The sequence below is a fragment of the Sus scrofa genome, chromosome X, assembly GCF_054392235.1.
Source record: "Sus scrofa isolate SSC_HxYL_T2T_F1_AM1 chromosome X, Sscrofa_HxYL_maternal_Yorkshire_Landrace_v2.0, whole genome shotgun sequence".
Taxonomy (NCBI): Eukaryota; Metazoa; Chordata; class Mammalia; order Artiodactyla; family Suidae; genus Sus; species Sus scrofa.
Genome location: NC_139401.1, coordinates 64,428,711 through 64,448,359, shown reverse-complemented (window position 1 = coordinate 64,448,359; position 19,649 = coordinate 64,428,711). Strand labels below are relative to the sequence as shown.

At 35.9% G+C, this 19,649-nt stretch overlaps 1 protein-coding gene and 1 pseudogene across 13 annotated transcripts in view; one reads left to right on the top strand and one right to left on the bottom strand.

Annotated features, from left to right (window-relative positions):
• Nucleotides 1–19,649, top strand: part of OPHN1 (oligophrenin 1) — a 631,870-nt gene that overhangs the window by 174,286 nt on the left and 437,935 nt on the right. The gene's annotated exons all lie outside the window — the stretch shown is intronic.
• On the bottom strand, nt 10,357–11,528 carry LOC146394637 (ceramide synthase 5 pseudogene; annotated as a pseudogene).

Here is a 19,649-nt window from a genome sequence, read left to right as displayed (position 1 = left end):
AGCAACAGTATTTGGTGCTTGGTTCCAATGCCCTATTTTTTTCTTTTTTGCCAACCCCTGATGTGACTGGGTTGCTGGTGGAAACCACTCACAGGCCCCCAGTTGTGGCAAGCCACGCCTCCCTCTGGCCTCTGAGACGACTTCCTCAGTCTGTCCCTGCCACCTGTAGATCATGTAATAGGCACCACATCGCACTTAGCCCCCTGATGCCCTTAGCCCACACAATAGGTGCCTGGCCACCGGTAGCCCCCACAAGAAGTGCCTAATCTCCCCTAAACCAGCAAAAGACTTCTCACAGCCTGTAGCTCCTGCAGAGCCGCTCTGCACTCTAAGCCTGCTGGCATGCACATGCTCCAGTGCAGGGAGTTTCCTATGACAGCCTGCCTCTCCTCCTCTCCCCTCCCCAACAATGTCGCCTTGCCTCTCCTGCATGCCCGGACCTTCTCCCAGATTCCCTCTGCCGTTTTGTTCCCCTCCTTAGCCCGTGGCACACTGCTCCTTAGCCCCTCATGCCGTCCCTAGTTCTCTCCCTGGGACTGACCTCTGGAGCCTGAGTCTCAGCGCCCAGCCCCCACCCGAACATCTCAGGCTGTGGTGTCCTGGCTGGTGGTTCAGATGATCTGTGCGGCTGTCACTCTGCTTTGCTGTTCTCATTCTCGCTGCTGCATTTTTTTCTGTGACTTTGAGGTCCTGCCAACTCAGCCTATCTTTCCTCGATTAGATGGCTTCCCAGGAGGTGGGTTCCTTTTCTCCTTCTCAGCCCCCTCTCAATAATGCTAGTCCTGTCCTGATTCCTTATTTCTCTCTGTTTTTCTTTTGTTTTACCCAGTTATGTCAAGAGTTTCTTGCCCTTTTTGGAGGTTTAAGGTCTTTTGCCACCATTCAGTTCATTCTTTGTGTGGGTAGTTTTACATGTAGATGTATTTTTTTTTTTGTCTTTTTAGGGCCACACCCATGGCATATGGAGGTTCCCAGACTAGGGGTCTAATCAGAGCTATTGCCACTGGCCTACAACAGAGACACAGCAATGTCAGATCCCTGTCACGTCTGCAGCCTGCACCACAGCTTATGGCAATGCCGGATCCTTAACCCACTGAGCAAGGCCAGGGATCAAACCTGCACGCAACCTCATGGTTCCTAGTCGGATTCGTTTCTGCTGCGCCACAATGGGAACTCCCTAGATGTGTTTCTTTGATGTGTTTGTGGGGGAAGGTTTGCATGACCTCTTACTCCTCTGCCATCTTGCTCCTGGAATCACTTGTTGTATTTTACACAATGTTTCTAAGTGTTTGGATTACAAGGAAGATTTATTGGTCAAATCTATCTGACTTACTGAATGGGTACTTTATTTACTTATTTAAAAAGGGAAAAGCCATACACTCTAGGCTGTGAAAACTGGAAGATACCTTCTTTAAGATTTTTTTAAGTTGAACATCAGAGCTTCTGGGAACTGGGGATTGTAGGGGAGTTCCCTTTGTGGCTCAGCAGTTAACGAACCCAGCTAGGAACCATGAGGATGCAGGTTCAATCCCTGGCCTTCCTTAGTGGGTTAAGGATCTGGTGTTGATGTGATTTGTGCTGAAAGTTGCAGATGTGGCTCAGATCCTGGGTTGCTGTGGTGTAGGCCAGCAGCAGTATCTCTGATTTGACACCCCCACCCCCAGCCTGGGGACCTCCATATGCCATGGGTGTGACTCTAAAAAGCCAAAAAAAAAAAAAAAAGGCACTGGGAACTGGAGATTGTATAGAATTGTGTACAATCTCATCCCATATTTTTTCTAGGATGAGAGCCAATATCTTTATCATACTCTCAACTGTTCCAAAGTCCTTCAAAATGCAATAGCCACTGTTGTAGTCTAATTATATTTTAATTTTTATAGAACAATAATACATATTTTCATTAACATTTTGGTTAATAGTAACAATAATAGCCCGATTTTAAAATAAATAGAACTAATTCCATTTACAAAACTATCTCCAGTTTTTAAACTATGACATCTTATTTTAATCTCTCCAACAACCCTCTCAGATAGATGATAATATAATTTTATATATAAAATGAAGGCAAATCATAGTAGCTATTAAATAGCAAAGATTTTGTTTTTCAACAATTGAGGCCCGAAGAGTTGAAATAACTTTCCCAAACCCACATAGCTGATTGGTTCCCAAGCCTAGATTTAGAACTCAAATCCTAGTGATTTTTCCACTAACTCATTCTGCTTTGGAGAAACACACAGCCCTACAATTATGGTGATTAATTTAAGCTAAACAATTTGTAAGTGAAAAGGGATGCATATATTTAGATAAAACCTTTTTTTTTTTTTTTTTTTTTTTTTTTTAGCTGAAAGCAACTAAAACCACCAAGCCTGGCAATCCCTTGGGCATTCCATTGTGTAATATGCCTAAGAAGTAGAATTGCATTCATCAGGTTTTTGAGTCATAATGAAACTTAGCTAGTTGAGTTTCAAACCTATTAAAAATTGGGTGTGTTTTCTTTTTTTTTTCTTCTCTTCTTTTTTTTTCCATTATCTTTCTGAATTTTATTTTTTTTTATAATTTCTTTTTATTTTCCCACTGTACAGCAAGGGGGTCAGGTTATCCTTACATGTATACATTACAATTACATTTTTCCCCCACCCTTTCTTCTGTTGCAACATGAGTATCTAGACAAAGTTCTCAATGCTATTCAGCAGGATCTCCTTGTAAATCTATTCTAAGTTGTGTCTGATAAGCCCAAGCTCCCGATCCCTCCCACTCCCTCCCCCTCCCATCAGGCAGCCACAAGTCTCTTCTCCAAGTCCATGATTTTCTTTTCTGAGGAGATGTTCATTTGTGCTGGATATTAGATTCCAGTTATAAGTGATATCATATGGTATTTGTCTTTGTCTTTCTGGCTCATTTCACTCAGTATGAGATTCTCTAGTTCCATCCATGTTGCTGCAAATGGCATTATGTCATCCTTTTTTATGGCTGAGTAGGAGTCCATTGGGTATATAGACCACCTCTTCCGAATCCAATCATCTGTGGATGGACATTTGGGTTGTTTCCATGTCCTGGCTATTGTGAATAGTGCTGCAATGAACATGCGGGTGCATGTGTCTCTTTTAAGTAGAGTTTTGTCCGGATAGATGCCCAAGAGTGGGATTGTGGGGTCATATGGAAGTTCTATGTATAGATTTCTAAGGTATCTCCAAGCTGTTCTCCATAGTGGCTGTACCAGTTTACATTCCCACCAACAGTGCAGGAGCAGGAGGCATAACTCTCCCAGACTTCAAGAAATACTACAAAGCCACAGTCATCAAAACAGTGTGGTACTGGTATCAAAACACACAGACAGACCAATGGAACAGAATAGAGAATCCGGAAATAAACCCTGACACCTATGGTCAATTAATCTTTGACAATGGTTTCTATTTCATTTATTTCTGTTCCGATCTTGGTTTCTTTCCTTTTAGTAATTTGGATTTTGTTTTTTCTTCTTTTTGTAGTTCTTTTAGATGTAAAGTTAGTTTGTTTATTTTGAGATTTTTCTTGTTTCCCTAGATGAGCCTGTATTGCTATAAACCTTTCTGTTAGAATTGTTTTTGCTGTTTTAGAATTGTTTTTGCTGTATCCCATAGATATTACTATTGTATTTTTTATTTGATTTATTTCCTAATTTTTTATTTCCTCCTTGATTTCTTGAGTGATCCATTGATTATTTAGTATTGTATTTTTTAGCCTCCACATGTTTATGCTTTTTTGCAGTTTTAGTTTTGTAGTTGATTTCTAATCTCATTGTGATGATTGTGGTCAAAAAAGGTGCTTAAATAATTTTAAATCTTGTATGGAAACACCAAAGACCTTGACTAGCCAAAATATTCTTAAAGAAGAACAGAGTTGGAGGAATCACACTTCCTGATTTCAGTTTTCTTAAATTTACCAAGGTTTGTCTTGTGACATTATTTATTCTGGATAATGGTCCATATGCACTTGAAAATAATATGTATTCTGCTGCTTTTGGATGGAATGCTCTTTAAATATCAATTAAATCCATCTGATATAATGTTTCATTTAAGGCCAGTGTTTCAAACAAGAGATAGAAATAAAAGAATCTAAAATGGAAAGAAAGAAGTAAAATTGTCACTGTTTGAAGATGCCAGGATACTATATATAGAAAATACTAAAGATGCCACCAGAAAACTATTAGAGCTCATCAATGAATTAAGCAAAGTTGAAGTACACAAAATCAAACAGGAGCGTGATGCATTTCTATATACTAACAGCAACTATCACAAAGAAAAATTAATGAAACAATCACTACATCAAAGACAATATAGTATCTAGGAATAAACCAACCTAAGGTAGCAAAAGATATGTACTCAGTAAACTATGAGACACTGATGAAAGAAACTGAAGATGGCATAAACTGATGGAAAGATATACAATGTTTATGGATCGGAGGAATTAATATTGTTAAAATGATCATACTATCCAAGGCAATCTATGAATTCAGTACAATCCGTATAAAAATACTAAGGGCATTTTTCATAGAACCAGAACAAATAATTTTAAATCTTGTATGGAAACATCAAAGACCTTGACTAGCCAAAATATTCTTAAAGAAGAACAGAGTTGGAGGAATCACACTTCCTGACATACAAAGTCCAGTAATCTAAAAATATGGTACTGGCATAAAAACAGAAAAAAAGATCAATGGACAGGATAGAATGCCAAGAAATAAACCCAGGCACCTATGGACAATTAATTATGACAAAGGAGGCAATAATATACAATGGAGAAATAAGTGGTGCTGCTAAAATTGGACAGCTGCATGTAAAAGTATGGAATTAGAACTCTAGAACATTAGAAATTAGAACATTCTCTAACACCACACACAAAAATAATCTCAAAATGAGTTAAAGACCTAAAATAAAAGACCTGGTACTATACAACTCCTAGAGGAAAACATAGGCAGTACACTTTTGACATAAAACACAGCAGCATATTTTTGGATCTGTCTCCTGGAGTAATGGAAATGAACACAAAAATAAATGGGACCTAATTGAACTTAAAGGTTTTTCACAGCAAAGGAAACTGTAAACATAACAAAAAGCCAACCTACAGAATGGGAGAAGATATTTGCTAATGGTATGACTGATGTGGGGTTAATATCTAACATATATAAACAGCTTATACAGCTCAATATCAAAAGTGAAACAACCCAATCAAAAAATGGACAGAAATTTAAATAGACATTTCTCTAAAGAAGACATACAGATGGCCGAAAGGCTCTTGAGAAGATGCTCAACATTGGTAATTATTAGAGAAATGCAAAGCAAAACTGCAATGAGGTCTTAGTTAATACCAGTCATAAAGGCCATCATCAAAATGTCTCCAAACAGTAAATACTGGGGATAGTGTGGAGATAAGGTAACCCTTTTACAATGTTGGTCAGAATGTAAACTAGTAAAGCCACTATGGCAAACAGTATGGAGGTTACTTAAAAAACTAAAAATAGTGCTACCATATGATCCTGAAATCCCACTCCTGGGAATCTACCCAGAGAAAACCATAATTTGAAATTTTACATGCACTACAATATTCATAGCAGCACTATTTACAATAGTCAAGAAATGGAAGCCACCTAAATGTCCATTGATTGATGAATGGATAAAGAAAATGTGGCATATATATATAATAAAATACCACTCAGCCATAAAAATGAATGAAATAATGACATTTGCAGCAGCCTGGAGGGATCTAGAGATTGCCATACTGAGTGAATTAGGCCAGACAGAAAAAGACAAATATCATATGATATCGCTTATATGTGGAATCTTATAAAATAATGATACAACTGAACTTATTTACAAAACAGAAAGGGACTCACATACATAGAAAAAAAAACATTGTTACCAAAGTGGAAAGATTGAGCAGAGGGTTAAATTTGCACTTTGGGAGTAACATATGTATACTACTATATATAAAATAGGTAAATAACAAGGACCTACCATATAGCACAGGGAACTCTACTCAATATTCTGTAATAACCTATAGGGGAAAATAATCTGAAAAAACATATATGTATGTATAACTGAATCATTTTGCTGTATACCTGAAAATAAGACAACCTTGTAAATCAACTATACTATAATAAAAGATAAAAAATGAGGTCTGTGGTGATTTTCAGTGTCATTTTAAAACTAACTTTTAACATTGATAATGAAATTGTCAACATTTGAAATATTTGCATAACTTTGTGTACCAATGTTTTCCAAATGACTAATATATGATGTTACATAGTCACACATATGTAAAAGTTGCATTCATGAGTAAAGATCCATTTGAAGTACAAAAGAGACCAAGAAATTTTATTGGTTAACTGGGTATGAAATCGTCTTTGACATAGTTTCTTATTTTACATCACAGCTAACATTTATGAAACTACTTCTTTTTGAGTTTTGGTGTGGTAACAGAGAAGATTACATTAATTATCTGAAGGGCTACACTCCTTTGTTTTTCAGCTATGCTACTTGGTGTGAGGACAGAATTTCTTTATATCCTTAAACTAAAACAACATATCACAACATATTTAAAAGAAGCAGATATGACAATACAGCTGTTTTCTATCAAGTTAGACAATAAAATGAATTTCAAAATATAAAGTAGTTCCAGTTCTCAATACTTTTTTATTTGTTTTAGGCAATAGAGTTATTTTTCATAAAATATTTAATTTATTTATTTTAAATCATAATCAGTGAATCATTATTTTAAATAAATAAATATTCAAAACTGTCTCACTATGTTATAAAACAGCAAATATTAATAGATATAATACACATAAACAACAGCTCTTTGTAGTCTTCAATAATTATTGAATTTATTAGTGAGGCCCCAAGACCAAAATACAGAGAGAACTGCTCTTATAGGATACCAGCTTCTGTCAAATGCCCTCCTCTTGTCTTCCACTGAATGGGTCCTATCTAGATAATTACAACAATAACATTGTTCACTTAAAACAAATCACCAGAAATATTAGAGAGTTTTAGTGTCCTAGAGGTGACTTCAGGTCATTTTATACTATACTGTGTATCTTGGTTCACACAGGGATTTACAGTCATACCCAACTAGAATAATTTGATTTTTGACATGCTGGGAAAGAGCTGAATTTTCCTTTTGAGCTTTAGGTTTGGCAATGCTAGTTTGACATGCCAAATTTGAGATTTTTATTGAGAAAGGGAAGAAAGAGAATAAAGCATTTTACATATGTTATCTAATTTAATCTTTACAACAAGTCTGTGGCTTAAATATTATTACTAATCCATTTTTCAAAGGAGAAAAGTAAAGGTAGGTGCAAGAGATTAAGGTTATGCCAGCCTTTATTTTTCTGAAGCTTACTATTATGTTGGATAAATGATATCTAAAACACCTTTTATAAAATTTTAATTTTGAAATTTTTGTAGATTCACAGGAAGTGGCAGAAGTATCGTAGAATTCTGTGTACCCTTCACTCGGTCTCTCCCAAATGTTACATCTCATATAATTTAAACATTAAAAACAGGAAATTAATATTGGTATTTTGGGTATGTGTAGTTCTGTGCCATTTTATTACATATGTAGATTGATATATTCACAGTTGCAATCAGAATATAGACTTGTGCATTCACCATAAAGATCTGCCCTGTGCTCCCTCTTTAGAGTCACACTCACCTTCTCCATTCAAAATTAAAAAAAATACAGTCTTACTGAGACATAATTCACATACCACAAAAAAAGTGTACAATTCAGTGGTGATCACTATCTTATTCCATATTTGTTTTGTTTTGTTTTTAGGGCCACAGGTGCTGCATATGGAAGTTCCTGACCTAGGGCTGAATTTGTACTGTGGCCACAGGCCTATGCCACAGCCACAGCAATTCCAGATCTGAGCTTCATCTGCCACCTACACTGCAGCTTGCAGCAATGCCAGATCCTTAATCTACTGAGCAAGGCCAGGGATTAAACTTGCATCTTCATGAATGCTAGTCAGGTTTTTAACCTGCTGAGCCATAATGGGAACTCCCTCAAGAATGTTCAGTCATCTCAGAAACACCCATATACACTAACAGTCCCTCACCATTGTCCCCTCTCCTACTCCCTGGAAGCTACTAATTTGTCTCTCTATATTTGTCTCTTCTAGATATTTCATTTTGTGGCATGTGTCAGTATTCCATTGTTCTTTAATGGACTAAAGAATGTTTCATTATATGGCTTCTGCCACATTTTAAAAATTCATATGATTGTCATGGCCCTTTTGGGCTCCTCCCTTCTTTATGAATTTTTGTATTCTTATCAGTTTCTAAAAAAGGCAGTTTGAATTTTGTAGATGGAGTGTATCTGTAGATCAATATGTCACATATTGCCATCTTCACAATATTGAGTATTCTGATCCATGAACATGGGAAGCTTTCCCATTTATTCAGATTTTTAATTTTTTCAAACATGTTTTATAATTTTCAATGTACAATCATACTACACTACTTTTGTTAAATTTATTGCCTCATGTTTTATTTCTGTTAATTATGAATGGAATTTTTTTATTTTTAAAAGTTTTATTGAAGTATAGTTGATTTATAGTGTTGTGAAAATTTCGGTTGCACAACAGGGTGATTCAGTTATACATACACACACACACCCATTCTTTTTCATATTCTTTTCCCATATAGATTATCACAGAATATTGGGTAGAGTTCCCTGTGCTATACAGCAGGTCCCCATTGGCCATATCATTCCATATACCACAGTGTGCATATGCCAATCTCGAATCCCCAGTCCATCACCCCCCATCCCCTTTGGTAAATATATGTTTTTCAAAGTTTGTGAGTTGGTTTCTGTTCTGCAAATAAGTTCATTTGTATCCTTTTTTTAGATTCCACATATGAGCTGTCATATGACGTTTGTCTTTCACTGTCTAACTTCACTTCTTATGATAATTTCTAGGCCCATCCATGTTGGAATGTTCATATATAGTGTGTGGAAATACAATTGATTTTTAATGTATTTTTTAATTATAGTTGATTTATAATGTGCTACTTTCTTCGATACAGCAAACAGACATAGTAATTCATATATAGATATAGATATAGATACATTTTTTTCTCATACTATCTTCCATCATGATCTATCCCAAGATTGTATGTAGTTCCCTGTGCTATACAGTAGGATCTCATTGCTTATCCATTCTAAATGTAATGGTTTACATCTACTAACCCCAAACTCCCAGTCCATCCCACTCCTTCCCCCTTCCCTCCGCAATTGATTTTTGTATGTTGATATAGTATCCCACAACATGCTGAACTAGTTTATTAGTTCTAATAGTGCTTTTGTGGATTCCTTAGGCCTTTCTACATATAAAATCATGTTATCTGCAAATAGATAAAGCTTTGCTTCTTTCCTTGCAAACTGGATGCCTTTTATTTCTTTTTCTTACCTATTTGTCTTGACTATACTCTCCAGTAGACTTTTGAACAGAAATGGTAAGAACATACATTATAGTCTTCTTGGCCTTGGTGAAAAAAGTTCTTTCATTTACTATTAAGTAGGATATCAGCTGTGAGCTTTATTAGGCTCCCTTGTACTATTTTTTTGAGGGTTGAAGCACTTTTAATCACCGAAGAGTAAACAATAGTATAAACCCTAACAGCACACCCAGTGACTATTGTCCTTCTTCCCTCAGCTCACCCTCTCCTCCCACCCCTCACTCCTTGCGTAACATTGAATAAAGGGCAGGGTATCAACAGCTGTCCCTATCACCATGAGGTGGTAGGAAGGGATAGCTAGGGACCACAGCAATCTTGGCCATCCATCCATGGTTGTCTGTTTCTATACAACTTCATGTGAAATATTTCAGCTCTGAATGAGGAATAGTGCAGAAACCTGGAGCTGAACTTGGCTGCTCCATTCAGATGGCCAGAGCCTCAAGAGCCATGGGCAACAAAGGAGGGGACGTTCCAGAGCCAGCATAATTCAAGGTGAGCCAAATCTGGGATTGAGGTGGATTCAAAGAGGACCAGCAAGGCCTTCTGGCCCCAGTTCAGAATTGTGCCCCACCCAGGCAGTGAAACTCACGCATATGTACAAATGCACATGGCCATATGTACACGCACACATGGGCACACATAAAGAAAATCAGTTAACATTACAGAAAGAATCTGGAGGCTATTAAATACAAAATGGCAGAGTTTTCTTAAAAAGTGAAAATATTTGTTTCTTTGATTCTCTTCAGTGCCTGCACACACCCTAGTCACAAGAGTGTGGATGTGGGGAGGCCTAAGAAGAGTAGGTTGCTAGTGACCCTACAAGTCCCTCTGTGCTAAAGTCCCCATACCAACCACCTTACTCTTCAGCCCAGTAGCTGCCTCCCATGTGACCATTTACCTGATTGGCACCATTGCAGAGCTGCTGCCACAGGAGATTTTTTTGCTGGTGGTCACATCTTCTTCTGAGCTGCTCTCCACATCACTGCAATCATCCTTAGATACCTTTCCTTGGGTCAAGGCTCTGAAAGCAATTTGTGCAATTAAGTAGGACCAAATGACATGCAGAACCTGTAGGATCAGGAGAAGGCCCGATCATCTCCCAACTGTCAAAGAAGGTTGTGTTCAGAATCCAGAATGCATAGATTCCTAGATGCATCACCACAAAAATAGCACTGAAGATCACAAAAAATGGTGTCACAAGTCATTATGATACTTGGCATAATTGGTCAGCTTGGCTGCCTCCAGCAAGAAGTCATATAGATGCATGACCAGAATTCCCACTCGAATCATGTTGTTGATGTAGAAGAAGGTAATGAACCCAATGGTGGCCATATGATGCACGAACATGATCAGAAAGTCCTTTCTTTAAATGTCTGTAACTGAGAAAACATGAGACCAAAAGAAAGCCAATTCCATGATATAATAGTAATAAAGCCCACTTGTGAGAGGCTGGTAAGGGTAACTGTGCCAGCATCATCCGGTGTTCCAAAACTAAGGAGAGGACCAGAGAAGGCTAATTCTGTAGCAGAATATATATAAATAGAAAGTGAATCTCCACATGCTTTCACAGAATTTAGTGAGCATTGAGGGTTTGTCCTGATTCCTCCCACGGTGAAGCCAGCATTGGATTTTTCAGACATCCCAGTACAGTTGCTTTGACAGGCCCTCCAGACTTTTCTCATTAGAATACTTGGTAATAGATATGAACACCTTTTCAAGGATGGCATTAGGTTGCACCTGATAAGGACCACTGTCCTGGATGCCAACATGAAGTGCACTGGGTTTGGCAATAAACCACTTGAAGAGCAGACTTACTGAGAACATGCCCGCAGCCAATGGGAACACCAAAAGAATGTGCCAGGCCCGCAGGTAGCCATTGCCATTGCCTGGCCCCTCTAGGTAGGCCCAGCTCACTTTCTGGGGCAGTCAGGAGTGCTCACTCCATAGCCAGTCTCATAGGAGGCCCAGGGCACCCACCGCTGCTGTTGCCATCTTATGCCCACCCCGCAGCCACTGCCATCATAGCCTCAGCTGCAGTTCCAGCCAATGGACCCCTCATACTTCTAATTGAGTGTTTTCATCATGAGTGGATGTTGGATTTTATCAAAAAATTTTCTGCCTATATTGAGAAAATAATAGCAATGGATTCAAACTATATTTAATTAATATAATGTAACATTGACTATCTATCATATGCTAAACTTATGTTCCTGGAATAAGCCCTGCTTGCTCATAGTGGATAATCTTTTTATATGTTGTTTGATTCAGTTAGGTCGTATTCTGTCAAATATTTTTGCATCTGTATTCATAAGAGATATTGGTCCATAGTTTTCTTTTGTTAATGATGTCTTTGTCTGGTTTTGGTATTGGGATAATACTGGCCTTGTTGAATGAATTGAGAAATGTTCACACTTAGTTTGTGAAAATTCTGAGGAGGATTAGTGTTAATTCTCTTTTACATGTTTGGTAGAACTCACCATTGAATACATCTTTCCCTGAGATTTTCGTTGTGGGCGGGGCAGTTTATTGATTGCTAATTTATTCACTTTATTTGTTATATATCTATACATAATTTCTGTTTCTTCTTGAATCAGTCTAAGGAGTTGTTGTATTTCTAGGAACCTATCCATTTCATTTACATTATCTAAGTTGTTAGTGTCCAATTGTTCATGATATTCCCTTATAATCCTTTTTATTTCCCTAAGTTATGCAGTGATGTCTCCTCTTTCATTCTTGATTTTAGTAATTTGAATCTTTTTTCTTTCTTCTTTGCTCATTGTAGCTATAAGTTCTTCAATTTTGTTGATATTTTAAAAGAATCAATGTTTGATTTTGATTTTCCTTTACTATTTTCTATGATCTTTTATTAATTCCTGCTTTCGCTTTTTGTTATTTCATGCATTCTGCTTGCTTTGTGTTTAGTATTCTTTCTTTTTTTAGTTTCATCTGGTAAAAAGTTATATTATTGATTTGAGATATTCTTTTCTTAAGGTAGGAATTTAAAGCTGTGTATTTCCCTGTCACCTCTCTGATAATGTTATATCAGAAGTTCTGGTATGCTGTATTTTTGTTTCCATTCATCTCAAAGCATTTTCGAATTTATTTAGTGTTTTCTTCTTTGAGCTCTTGGCCATTTAGTACTGTGTTGTTAAATTTCCACATTTTTGTGTATTTCCTAAATTTTCTTCTGTTGTTGATATCTAATTTCATTACATTGTGGTCAGAGTATATACTTTGTAGATTCAAGTCCTTTTAAATTTATTAAGGCTTGTTTTACTGACCCAAGCCTATGGTGTAGCCTAGAAAATATCTTCGTACACTTGAGAAGAATTGTGTATTTTCTTGTTGGGTGGAATATTTTATAGATGTCTGTTAGGTTTAGTTGGTTTATAACGCTGTTAAAATTATATTTCCTTGTTGATTTTCTGGCCATTTGTTCTACTCGTTATTGAAAGTGGAATATTGAAATCGTCTATTATTGTTGATTTGTCTGTTTATTAATTTCTTTCAGGTTTTTGCTTCATGTATGTTTATGTCTCTGTTGTTAGGTGAATGTCTGTATATTGTGATTTCGTTCTGATTTTTGGCCCTTTTATTATTAGTAAATATCGCTTTTTGTCTCTCATCACAATTTTTGACTTAAGGTATATTTTGTCTTATGTTGTTATAGACATTCTTCCTCTGTTTTGGTTATTGATTCCATAATGTATTATTTCCATCCTTTAATTTTCAAAATATCCATGTCTTTGAATTAAGCAATTATTTTATAGAAAGCATATAGTAGAATTACTTTTTAAATCCATTTTTACTACTCCTTGGCTTTGATTGGAATTTTTACTACATTCATGTTTAATTTAGGTGGGATTTACATCTACCATTTTGATATTTATTTTTAGTATGCCTTATATATCTCTTGTTCTTCTATTCCACTGCTGCCTTGTTTTGCATAAAAAAAGCTTTTCGAATACACTATTTTACTTAGCATGTTGTTTATTTTACTATATATTTTCAACTATTTACTTAGTGGTTATCATGGGAATTTCAATTAATACTTAACAATATAGGGCAGATTAATACCAATTATTATTTTTTAATTAAAAAATATTTAGGGCCCCACCTGAGGCATATGGAAATTCCCAGGCTAGGGGTCAAATTATAGCTGCAGCTGCTGGCCTATGCCTCAGCCATAGCAATGTCACTGAATGAGGCCGGGGATCAAAACTGCATCCTTATGGATAGTAGTTGGGTTCTTAACCTGCTGATCCACAGCATGAACTTTGAACACCAAGTCTTTAATATATAAAAACTTTTCTTCAATATAGCTATGCTACCTCCTCTTTCTTTTGTGCTGGTATTTTCATACAAATTACACATCAACATACTTTTATAAATATTACTATACACATTTTTCTTTTGACATATAAGAATCAAAGACTTACAAAGAAAATACATTTACTCTGTCCTCCATATTTGCATCTATTTCCTTTGCTAGTGCCATTTACTTCTTCATAGAGATCAATTTCCTTTGATATTCACCTGGAAGACTCCCTTTAGTATTTATTATAGGGCACTTTTGTTAGTAACAGATCCTTTCAGTGTTTATCTGGGAATATCTTAATTTCCTCTAATTTGAAGGTTTATTTTAGTAGATATAGAATATTTTGTTGATAGTTTTTCCCCCTCAGAACTTTGAATAATGTTTGGGAATTTGTGACTTCTGATTAAAAGTCAGCTGTTAATCTTATTAAGGTTCTCTCTTGTACATGGTGAGTCATTTTTTAATTGCTTCTTTAAAAGATTCTCTTTCCTTGTATTTCAGTAGTTTGACTGTGATGTTTCTAGTTGTGTATGTCTTTGAGTTTATCTTTCTTCAAGTGTTTTGAGCTTGTTGGGAGTGCAAGTATTTTTCATCAAATGTGGTTAATGTTTTTTCTTCCTCTTTCTCTCTTTCCTCTTCTAGGGTCCCCACTATGTGTATGGTGTAAAGCTTGTTGGTATCCCATAGGTCTCTGAGTTCTGTTGATCTTTCTTCATTCTCTTCTCTTTCTGTTCTGTAGACTGGGTTGTTTTGATTGACCTTTCTTCAGGTTCACTGACTCTTCTGCCTAGTCAAATATAATCTTGAAGCCCTGTATTAAATTTTTTATTTCAAATGTTGTACTTTCTAACTACAGGCATTTTAGTTGGTTTCTCTAAAATTATCTCCAACTCTATATTGATATTCTCTATCAGATGACACACCAGTCTCCTTTTTTTCTTTAGTTCCTTAGATATGGTTTCCTTTAATTCTTGGAACATATTTAAAATACCTAATTTAAAGCCTCCCCCTTGGCAACCACAAGGGGCCTCTGTTCTCCAAGTCCATGAGTTTCCTTTCTGTGGAAGAATTCATTTGTGCTGTATATTAGATTCCAGATATAAGTGATATCATATGGTATTTGTCTCTCTCTTTCTGACTTTACTTAGTATGAGAGTCTCTAGTTCCATCCATGTTGCTGCAAATGGCATTATTTGGTTCTTTTTTATGGCTGAGTAGTATTCCATTGTGTATATATACTGCATCTTCTTAATCCATTCTACTGCCAATGGACTTTTGGTTGTTTCTTGACTATTGTGAATAGTGCTCCAATGAACATACAGGTGCATATATCTTTTTCAAGGAAAGTTTGTCTGGATATATGCCCAAGAGTTGGATTGCTGGGGCATATATGATTGTTCTATATTTCATTTTCTGAGGTACCTCCATACTGTTTTCCACAGTGGTTGTACAAATTTACATTCCTGCCAAAAGTGAAGGAGGGTACCCTCTTCTCCACACCCTCTCCAGCAGTTGTCATTTGTTGACTTATTAATCATGGCCATTCTGACTGGTGTGAGGTGGTACCTCATAGTAGTTTTGATTTGCATTTCTTTATAATTAATGAAGTTGAGCATTTTTTCCTGTGCTTATTGGCCATCTGTATATCTTCGTCAGAGAAATGTCTATTCAGATCTTTTGCCCATTCTTCAATTGGCTTATTATTTTTTGTTTTTCTTGAGTAGTATAAGTTGTTTGTATATTTTAGAGATTAAACCCTGGTAAGTTGCATTATTTGAAACTATTTTCTCCCATTCCATAGATTGTCTTTTTGGATTTTTTTTTTGTGGTTTCCTTTGCTTTGCAAAAGCCTGTGAATTTGATTAGGTCCCATTGGTTTATTTCAGCTTTTATTTCTGTTGCCTTGGGAGACTAACCTAAAAAAAATTTTTACAGTTGATGTCAGAGAATGTTTTGCCTATGTTCCCTGCTAGGAGTTTTAGGTGTCATGTCTTACGTTTAAGTCTTTAAGCCATTTTGAGTTTATTTCTTTGCATGGTGTGAGGGTGTGTTCCAGTTTCATTGATTTATATGTGGCTGTCCAGTTTTCCCAGCACAACTTCTTGAACAGATTGTCTTTTTCCCATTTTATATTCATGCCACCTTCACAGAAGATTAATTGACCATATGTGCCTGGGTTTAGTTATGGTTCCTCTATCAGGTTCCATTGGTCTATATGTTGATTTGGTACCAGTACCACACTGTCTTGATTACTGTTGGTTTGTAATATTGCCTGAAGTCTGGGAGAGTTATGCCTCCTGCTTCGTTTTTGTTCCTCAGGATTGCTTTTGCAATCGTGGGTCTTTTATGGTTCCATATAGATTTCTGGATTATTTGCTCTAGTCCTCTGGAAAAGGTCATGGGTAATTTGATAGGGATTGCATTGAATCTGTAGACTGCTTTGGGTGGTATGGCAATTTTTACAATATTAATTCTTCCAACCCAGGAGCATGGAATATCTTTCAATTTCTTTGAATTCACTTTAGTTTCCTTGGTTAATGTTTTATAGTTCTCAGCATATAAGTCTTTCACCTCCTTGGTCTAGTTTATGCCTAGGTATTTAATTTTGGGGGGTGTAATTTTAAAAGGTATTTTATTTTTATATTCCTTTTTTATAATATTTCATTGTTAGTATACAGAAATGCAACTGATTTCTGAATGTTAATCTTGCATCTTGCTATGTTTCTGAAATCATTGATCAATTCAAGAAGATTTTGTGTGGAGTCCTTAGGGTTTTCTATATATAGTACTATGGCATCTGCATATAGTGAAATTTTACCTCTTCTCTTCCAATGTGGATACATTTTATTTCTTTTGTTTGTCTGCTTGCTGTGGCTAAGTCTTCAATACTATGTTAAATAAAAGTGGTGACAGGGGGCATCCTTGTCTTGTTCCATATTTTAGTGGGAAGGCTTTCAGCTTTTCTCCATTGAGTATTTGATGCGGGTTTGTTGTAAGTGGCATTTATTATGTTAAGGTATGTTCCCTCTATACCCATAAGAGTTTTTATCATGAATGGATATTGGACTTTGTCAAATGCTTTTTCTGCATCTATTGAGATGATAATGTGGTTTTTGGTTTCTTTTTTATTAATGTGGTGTATGACATTGAGTAAATTGCTTATGTTGAACCATCCTTGTAAACCTGGGGTGAATCCCATTTGGTCGTGGTGTATGATCTTTTTTATATGTTGCTGTATTTGTTTGACTGAATTTTTGTTGAGAATTTTTGCCATCTTTATTCATTAAAGACATTGTCCTGTAATTCTTTTGGTAGTATCTTTGGTTTTGTTATTATGGTGATGGTGGATTCAGAGAATGTCTTTGGGAGTGTTCCTTCTTCGTCCTTTTGGAAAAGTTTAAGAAGGGTAGGTATAAGTTCCTCTTTGTTTGTTTGGTAGAATTCGCCTGTGAAGCCATCTGGTCCTGGAGTTTTGTTTGTAGTGAGTGTTTTTAATACATATTCAGTTTCATTTCTAGTGAAAGTTCTGTTCAATTGATCTATCTCTTCTTCATTCAGTTTTAGTGGACTGTATGTCTCTAAAAAGTTGTCCATTTCTTCTAGGTGGTTAAATTTGTTGGCATATTATTGTTCATGGTATTCTCTGATTTTTTTTTGTATTTCTGCAATATCCATTGAGATTTCTCATTTTTCACTTCTTATTTTGTTTGAGATCTTTCTCTCCTTTTCTTGGTGAGTCTGGCCAATGGCTTGTTTACCTTTTCAAACAACCAGGGCTTTGATTTATTGATTTTTTTCTATTATTTTTTGAATCTCTATTTTATTGATTTCCTCTCTGATCTTTATGATTTCCTTCCTTCTGCTGACTTTGGGTTTCGTTTGTTCCTTTTTTTCCTAATTCTTTAAGGAGGTATGTTAAGTTGTTGATTTCAGATTTTTCTTCTTTTTTGAAGTTCATCACTATGAACTTCCCTCTAAGCATGGCTTTTGTGGCATCCCATAGATATTGAATAGTTATGTTTTCATTATCATTAGTCTTAAGGTATTTTTTAATTTCCTTCTTGATTTCCTCATTGACCCATTGCTTTTTTAGTGGCATGTTGCTTATTCTCCATGTAGTCAGTTTTTGTTTTTCTTATTTCTTTTCCTGTGCTTGATTTCTAGTTTCATGCCATTGTGGTTCAGATAAGATACTTGAAATAATTTTTGTACTTTTCAATTTGTTGAGGTTGTTTTTTCCCAAGTATATGGTCAATCCTTGAGAATGTTCCATGTGCACTTGAAAAAAAATATATATTCTGATTTTTTTGGGATGTAATGTCCTGAAAATGTCAGTTAAGTCTAAGTTTTCTATTGTATCATTTAGGATCTTTGTTGCACTATTGACTTTCTGTCTAGAGGCTCTTTTCAGTGATGTGAGTGGGGTGTTAAAGTCTCCTACTATTATTGTATTCTCATCAATTTCTCTTGTTGTATCTGTTAGTATTTGTTGTATGTATCTGGGTGCTCCTATCTTAGGGACATATATATTGATTGTTGGAATCTAATATATGGCACAAATGAACCTTTCCACAGAAAAGAAAATCATGGACTAGGAGAATAGATTTGTGGTTACCAAGTCGGAGGGGGATGGAGTGGGATGGATTGGGAGCTTGGGGTTAATAGATGTGAAATATTGCCTTTGGAATGGATTAGCAATGAGATTCTGCTGTGTAGCACTGGGAACTATGTCTAGTCGCTTATGATGGAGCATGATAATGTGAGAAAAAAGAATGTATACATGTATGTCTAACTGGGTCACCATGCTATACAGTAGAAAAAAAATAATGTTTTGGGGAAATAAAAAAAAAGGTATGGTAACTTGGTCTGTTGCTTCTAATCTCTATAAAACATTTATTATCATAACTATTGTAATTGTTATTATTGTTATTGCTAGTGATTTGTTCAAAATATCAAGGCTCTGAATACTGAAAATAGGGAGTTCTTGTAGTGACTCAGCAGGTTATGAAGCTGACTAGTATCCATGAGGATGCAAATTTGATTCCTGGCCTCACTTAGTGGCTTAAGGTTCTTTTTGTTTACGTGACCTGCAGCGTAGGTCACAGACACAGCTAATATCTGGTGGTGTTGTGGTTGTGGTAGGCCTGCATCTGAAGCTCCAACTTGACCCCTAGCCTAGGAACTTCCATATGCTGCAGGTGTGGCCCTAAAATAAATAAATAAATTAATTAATAAATAAATGCTTAAAATAAATGCTTCTCTAAATGAGACATAGGTAATAAGGTAATAAAATTCTTGGCAGGCTAATTTGTTCCAACCAAGTAGCTGAACATGTTTTATTATGGATGGTTAGCTCTGAAAACCTAACCATGATAGATTTTCATTAGGTAATGTTGTTTGCATTGTCTTCCTTTCTGTTAGAATGAGAGCAAAAAATCTCAGGCACTTGAGTTTCTGAAAGATTTGAGTGTGAACGATGATGTAATTAGGGAGAAGAAATAAAAAAATGGTAGCAAAATTTACTAAGAAGTTTGATCTTTCCTAGAATATGTTCTTAATGTGTTACTCTAGTTGGTGAGAGCAGTGCTCCTCAGACATTAAAGTGCAAACAAATTATCTAAGGATTATATAAAAATGCAGTTTCTTATTCAGTAGGTCTAGTGTGTGACCTGGGAATGTGTATTTCCATCAAACCCTCAGGTGATGATGGTCCTGAGAACTATTCTTGGAGTACTAAGTTTGGAGTTTTGACTGGATCTCTTAATGAAGGTCATATTTTTAAAATTTCAATAGGAATAATTTGTCATAAGTTTAGCTAATAGTGATTTAAT